The sequence below is a fragment of the Magnolia sinica genome, chromosome 3 (genome assembly GCF_029962835.1).
Source record: "Magnolia sinica isolate HGM2019 chromosome 3, MsV1, whole genome shotgun sequence".
NCBI lineage: Eukaryota > Viridiplantae > Streptophyta > Magnoliopsida > Magnoliales > Magnoliaceae > Magnolia > Magnolia sinica.
The window spans coordinates 64402603-64408409 of NC_080575.1; the positions used below are offsets into that span (position 1 = coordinate 64402603).

Sequence of the window (5807 nt, forward strand, 5' to 3'; positions counted from 1 at the left end):
TAGATTGATGGAGATTTGATTGTAGGACAACAATTATAGGAAAGGATTTGTCAGAATCAACAGGGATTTGTGCAAAAGGATTAGTAAAGAATCAAGAGGAATTTCTATTATTGGCATTTTTACCGGCGTGTTTTAAAGTTTTTATCGGCGTTTCTCTAATCTTTTACCGGCGTGTTTTAAAGTTTTTATCGGCGTTTTTAATACCTTTAGCGGCGTTTCTAACAAAATTTACATACGTTTCTTATCACTTTAATGGCGTTTTTATAGTTTTTAACGGCGTTTTTTATAGCTTTTAACCAGCAGTTGTTGGAGTTTTTATCAGCGTTTGTACAATTTTTACCGACGCTTGGTGGAGTTTATAACGGCACTTTTACTGCTTTTACCGACACTTTTATAGTTTTTGGCGGCAATCCCAGAAGCACCGCTAAAGTATAGTAAGCGGCGGTAAAGTCGACTGTTGGTGGTAGCTGTTAAAAACGCCGCTAAAAATGGGAGACCGTCGGTAAAAGATACAGCATCGCCCCCTTTTAGTGGCATGTGCCCTACCGCCGGTAATTCTTATACCGACAGTTTTTTGGACTTTTAAGGGCTGTTTCGGCCGCCGGTAAAGGTCATTTTTCTTGTAGTGCGTGGGCTATGGATGGGTAAACCCAACCCCTCTCTCAAGGGCGCCGATTGGCTACTGACAAGTTGAGTAGGGAGATTGCTCTGTGGGCCCCACCATAACATTTATTTTCCATCCAATCTATTCATAAAGTCACAAAGACCTTGATGAAGAGGAAAAACAAATTTCATATTGATCCAAAACTTCTGTGACCCCCAAAAGGATTTCAATTGTAGACGTTCAATTCCCCACATGCTTTCAATTGTGTGGTCCACTTGATAGTAAGATCTGTCTTTTATTTTTTATTTTATTTTATTTTTTTATCTCAAGCCTTACGACGAGCTCACCATATGGATGGACGGTTTGGATATAACACATACCTTGTGATAGAAGCCACATAACTTGCTGACGTCACCCAGCCCCCTCTCTGAAAGGCACGGATTGGCTACTGACAAGTTGAGTAGGGAGACTGCTACTGAAGTTACGTCACCAAGTTATGTGGCCCCACCATGATGTATGTTTTGTATCTATGCCGTCCCTTCATTGGAGAAATCATTTTAGGTAAGATCTAAAGAATGAGTCACATCCAAAGCTCCAGTTGACCCCACCAGAGAAAACAGTTGGGAGAGTGAGTGACATCACCGCAAGGGAAGCCGAAGTTTGTGCCATTCAATGAGGAGTTTGTTGAGGTCAAAAATGCAGATTTACCGCACTTAGTTCGCTTTTAGAAACAGGTGATTTCTCTTTTTCTTTGTTTGGGATTTTCTGCGATTGCGTTTCGATTTCGTAGTTTCTGATTCTGTATTTGTTGCTGTCTTAAGTTTGGGATGTCAAAACTGGATTGTTGCGATGTTCTGTTTTAGAACTTGTTTGAGTGAATATCCACAAGGAAGAATACTATCTTTGCTGTGAATCTGTGATTAAAAATGTTACTCATCCAAGTAGGAGTCTTTAGACTATTATGTTCCTGTCTATTCCATCTGGTTAAATTCTCATATCTAGGAATGACAACTGATCTCCTAAGACCCACTTTTAGAAGCATTTTAACGCATAAAAGAAACAGGTGTATGCCATATGGATAGTTATAGGCACTCAGTCATTTCTCTTCTAGGGATTGCAGGAAATTGGTAAGCGTGGCATGTTCCCAAGCCCATTATAGATTTCCCAAGCCCATTATAGATGGGCGTGGACTTGAATCACCCGGTTTGGATGATCCTGCTATCCAAACAATATCCATCATGGCCATCATCTTTCTTTCGTGTGTTTATTTGGTGAATGGCTTGATCTCCCATTTTGACTGTTTCGATTGCCATCAATTGCATTTAACATATTTCTACATGTGATGATCCATCATATTCTCATATGGTACCATCCGGTGAAAAGAGGGCCACTTCTTTGCAGTTCACATGACATTTGAATAGTGTTTGCGTGGGGGGCACGTTAAAGAAAATTTTAGACCATCATTAGGTGGGTCTGGATGATTTTATTTGGAGATCTGACTGTCTTCATATTTCAATGCAGTATTTTTCATGATCGGCAAGGTCTGGGATGCAGGCACCTACAGGATGGGGAATGCTTGATGAGTAGTCCAATCCTGCACATGCATCTCTTTATCGCTTGGAGGTGAGTGCTAACAAAGTACTCCTTTTCCATGAATGAGATTTTTTGGATGTGCTACATTAAAGTCTTACATTCCTTTCACTTCTGTATGGAGGAATCACAATTGGACCTTTTGGGTTGCTAAACTAGTTTTGCTAACTATGTTGGGTTACACAATGGATGGACTGCCTGTAAAATCATCTTGATGAATTTGATTGTCTTCATATTCAAATGTAGTATAAGCGGCAAGGTCTTAATAGTTCTATTTGGAGGATTTTGCTATGTGATTCATCCAAAGTGGGGCCTATCTGATGAATAGTCCAGATCATTGCCAAAGTGTTCATTCTATGAAATATGATATTACTTTTAATATGGGATGTGTGGTTGCTTTCTTTTTCTTTTTCTTTTTTTATTTAAGAAAAAGTTGTCTCCGCTTATATATTCCCTGGATTGCCTATGGTCTAACTGAAGTTATGGAACTTGATAGAGTGGAATGGCAAAACTGAATTCGTGTAGCTGACCACAATTAGTTTGGGATAAGGTTTAGATGAGGATGATGATCAATTCCCTGGATTTTATCCCCATTAGGAGAGTGGAAAAACAGAATTCTAGTCTTCTCCCAATTTCCCCATAGAACCCCATCCATCAACCAAACAAAATTTAATAATTCCTTAATATTGCACCAATTCAAACATTTCCAGAAACATGAAAAAACAGGGAATAAATTACCCAACAACCACTGCATTGTCAACTTTCAATACTGAAGTATTACCCCTTTCATTTTGCATGACCCATTATTTTCTGGTGCAGGTTCTCATGCCAATCATGCAATGGGAAGCAACTGCTTTTGGACCACCCGTACTTTCTCTTATACTTGTTGCTTCTTTGGCTTTGTTCCCCATCATCTTAATTCCTTCTGGACCCTCCATGTGGCTTGCAGGGATGATTTTTGGATATGGTCTTGGGTTTTTGATCATCACGATTGGGACTACCATTGGGATGACATTGCCTTACTTACTTGGCTTACTGTTTCTTGACCGCATTCATGTAAGGCAACTTGGTTTTTCAGCTACAGATTAATAGTCTAAATGGTGATTGCCATTTGTTGCTGACTTCCCTTCTCTTTTTCTTTTTACATTGAAATGCATTGAACTGGTTGAAGAGATGGCATGAAAAAGCTGATGTACTTAAGATGGTTAGGCAAGGGAGCTGGTTCTATCAATTTCGGGTGGTTGCGCTCTTCAGGGTGTCGCCATTTCCATATGCAATTTTCAACTATGCTGTAGTGGTAACTGATATGAAATTTAGTCCATATATATGTGGGTCGATTGCTGGAATGGTACCCGAATCTTTCATCTACATATACAGGTTAGTAGTCTCTAAATTTCATATTATATGGTTTTCTTATTTGTAAGGCTGGAGTGGGCCATTACTTCGTTTTGTCAAGGTTGTATGACAGGCATTCAAAATAATTTCTTGATTCCTCAAGTGTATGCAAGTAGCTGTTTCACTGAGACTGCTTTCTCTTTTTCATTTCTGGTATTGGATGCAGTGGGCGGTTAATAAGGAAATTGGCAGATGTGAAATACGTAAAGCATCACATGACTACGGTGGAGATAGTCGCCAATGTCATCTCTTCTATCACTGCTATTGTTACCATAGTTGCCTTCACTGTCTATGCTAAGAGAAGTCTAAACAATCTGAGAAGCATGAGAGCAAATGAGGTTCATTTCCTAATGTTGATGAATGCAAGGAGGTTCAAGCATTTGAGTCAATTTACCGGTATCCTTGCTCTTCTCTGTTGCATTTGTTGCTCTGTACAATTACTTGTCTTTTAATTGCTCTAAATGGGGATTCTACATGGAATGGTCTCTTGATTGAATACAAACCAATATCCAATTATGTTTAAATCTGTGTTTATACTTCTCAGTTCTATGTATGCAACTTGGGAAAATTGTGCAGACATAGGTGTTGGGTGTTACATATTGATTGAAGTGTCTGAGCCCAATTTTCAATGGCCATTATATATACCAAAATACAAGGGTCACAATGATTTCAATATTTTAAAGAAGTTGCTTTTGAACAAGAAATGGATTCTAGAGTTGAGAGCGTCTTTGTGTGTTGGAATGATTTTTGCATCTGTAATGCTTCTTAGCTCCTTCAGTATAGCTTTTTACCCAAAAATAAAAAATAAAAAATGTCTGAACATAAAATTACAGATTTGCAGATATAGTTGTGGTTTTGGTATAAAAGACATTGTATTGGTTCCATTTCCATATGATATTCTAGAATATACTTAACAATAATAGGTGGGAAGGGTGGGTGTATAATGTGGCTCCCATCTGATGTTGCTGCTTTATTTTGAGCTGAGCAATTACTCTTCAGTGGAAGGTGTTCTGTACTGCAAGCCTCATTTTGAACAACTTTTGAAGGAAACTGGCAGTTTCAACAAGAGCTTCTAGTCACGTAAGGCATCTCTCTTGAGTTGTATCAGATTTTGTTTTTCTGATGTTGCGTTTTGATTTATTTTTTCTGAGGAACTTTCATTATTGCATTGCTGTCATTTTTTGAGCAATTGTTGAATCACATTGTTTTTCCCCTCAATTTTGAGGTATGTTTTTGCCTTCATAACACAGTTTAGATTTTGATTCTCAAATTGTGGCTTCTGTCTTCTGCAGTTACGGTCAGGCAATCAAGGTAAACTGGGCATATGCCAGTGGCCAGAGGGAGGTTACTTCAGGTTACTATTTGCTTCCATACTTGTTTCCTTTCTCTTTTACTGTTCTTTATTTGTTGTTTCTGTCGGCACACCATGGTGCTTCTCTTCACTAATCAGTACTCTTTATGTTGTTTTCATGTGTTTCAGGCCACTTCAACATCTTTGTTGGCGACCCAAGTCCTGAAGTCACTGATGCGACTCTGTTTGCATGCTTTTCAGTGTATTCCAGCTGCTTGTGAGTTCCCTACTGCTTTTCAGAGTACTGCATTTGATAGTTTATAGTGTTTGTTGTTTTTTTTTCCTGGTTTTTTCTTTTCTAGAGGAAGGATGAAACTCTTTTTTATTTTTTTTTCTTGTTTTTCTTGAGTAAACTTGGGAAGCTTCTGCTACTGCATGTGTTGATGTGGTTATAAACTTGGTGGCTACGCAACTCTTTGCAGAGATGCACGGGTTATGTGGGATCATAAAAATGGGCACTCAAGAGGATTTGGCTTTGTTTCTTTCCGTAATCAGCAGGTATTATTCTCTATCTTAGTTATCATTGTTTAAAAGCCTATAGTTGACTTCTTCTTCTTCTTTTTTAAAAGCCTGTAGTTGACTCATGAATTATCCATCAATTTCTGAGGTAGGACTGGGGCATGTAGGGTATTGATTTCACTAATTGTAATAGAAAACAAACTCGGAATTGGTAATGGAAGTGAGTCAACTGAACCTAGTCAGCAGCTGTTCGAACTCTTGATCCAGATGCTTGCACATGGACACCCATAACTGAATTCAGTCTAGATTTTTCATCCAATTTGTGCACGTATGAGATCTCTAACCAAGAAGGGTGTGTATCAACTGACGAATGTTCTCTGCTTCCATTGTCACTTTGCCTATGGAGGA

General features: G+C 38.6%; 1 long non-coding RNA gene across 4 annotated transcripts; it reads left to right on the plus strand.

Moving 5' to 3' along the window:
• Positions 1–3370: 3370 nt before the first annotated feature.
• LOC131238520 (uncharacterized) lies at positions 3371–5532 on the plus strand. 4 transcript variants are annotated; one of them, XR_009167888.1, is made up of 6 exons: positions 3371–3571; positions 3756–3985; positions 4570–4669; positions 4882–4943; positions 5070–5157; positions 5363–5532. It is a non-coding gene; the product is annotated as an uncharacterized LOC131238520 (long non-coding RNA). The 4 variants fall into 4 exon arrangements; XR_009167889.1 differs by lacking the exon at positions 5363–5532 and having other exon boundaries at positions 3371–3650; positions 5070–5339; XR_009167886.1 differs by lacking the exon at positions 5363–5532 and having other exon boundaries at positions 5070–5336.
• Positions 5533–5807: the final 275 nt, after the last annotated feature.